General features: G+C 32.4%; 1 non-coding gene across 1 annotated transcript; it reads right to left on the bottom strand.

Moving 5' to 3' along the window:
- Nucleotides 1-309: 309 nt before the first annotated feature.
- Nucleotides 310-416, bottom strand: LOC119467249. Its single transcript, XR_005195785.1, has one exon. It is a non-coding gene; the product is annotated as a U6 spliceosomal RNA (small nuclear RNA).
- Between the last annotated feature and the right edge of the window lie 716 nt (nt 417-1,132).

The following is a 1,132-nucleotide window of genomic DNA, read 5'->3' as shown; positions in this document are numbered from 1 at the left end:
TTTGTCTTTTCTCATGGTTTTTCCTATTGCTACCACTGCTTTTCCATTTGTTTCCTTTGGCATGAAATATCATTTTCCATCCCTTTATTGTCAGTCTACGTGTGTCTTTATAGGTAAAGGGTTTCTTGTAGGCAACAGATGAAAGGTTTTTGTTTTTTCATCCATTCAGCTACTCTGTGTCTTTTGGTTGGAAAGTTTAGTCTATTTACATTCAATGTCATTATTGATAAGTAAAGACTTGCTCCAGCCACCTTGTTATTTATTTTCTGGTTGTTTTGTGGTCTTCTCTTCCTTCTTTCTTTTTTTTTCTTTAATATAGAACGCTTCACGAATCTGCATGTCATCCTTGTGCAAGGGCCATGCTAATTTTCTCTGTATCATTCCAATTTTAGCATATGTGCTGCCGAAGCAAGCACTCTTCTTTCTTTTCTTCCTGTCTTCTTCTAGTGAATGTGATTTTATCTGGTGATATAATTTCTTACTGTTTTTTAATGTATCCATTGTATGTTTTTCTGGTTAGAAGTTACCATGAGGCTTGTGAATACTATCTTATAAACAACTATTTTAACTTGATAACAACTTAATACAGTTTGTATTAACAAACAAGCAAAAATAAAATTAATAAAAACTCTATACCTTATTTCCCTGCTTTTTAACTTTGTATTTATATCTTATTGCATTCACTATGTCTTATAAAGTTGTAGTTATTATTTTTGATTGGTTCTTCATTTACTCTTAGTACTTAGTATAAGAGCAGTTTACACACCACAGTTAACAGTGGTGTTTTTCTATGTACGTGTTACAACCAGTGAGTTTTGTACCTTCAGATGATTTCTTATTGTTCATTAACATCCTTTTCTTTCTATCTGAAGTACTCCCTTTTGCATTTGTTTTAAGACAGGTCTGATATTGATGAATTCCCTCAGCTTTTGTTTGTCTGGGAAAGTATTTATTACTCTTTCACGTTTGATAAACATTTTTGTCAGATATACTATTGTAGGGTAAAAGTTGATTTCCTTCATCACTTTAAATGTCATGACACTGTCTCCTGATCTGTAAGATTTCCATTGAAAAGTCTGCTGACAGACATACTGGCTCTCCATTTCATGTTATTTGTTTCTTTTCCTGCTTT

Source organism: Cebus imitator, unplaced genomic scaffold (genome assembly GCF_001604975.1).
Source record: "Cebus imitator isolate Cc_AM_T3 unplaced genomic scaffold, Cebus_imitator-1.0 Scaffold269, whole genome shotgun sequence".
Taxonomy (NCBI): Eukaryota; Metazoa; Chordata; class Mammalia; order Primates; family Cebidae; genus Cebus; species Cebus imitator.
The sequence above is the reverse complement of the archived record's forward strand: the minus strand, read 5'-3'. Positions and strand labels throughout refer to the sequence as shown.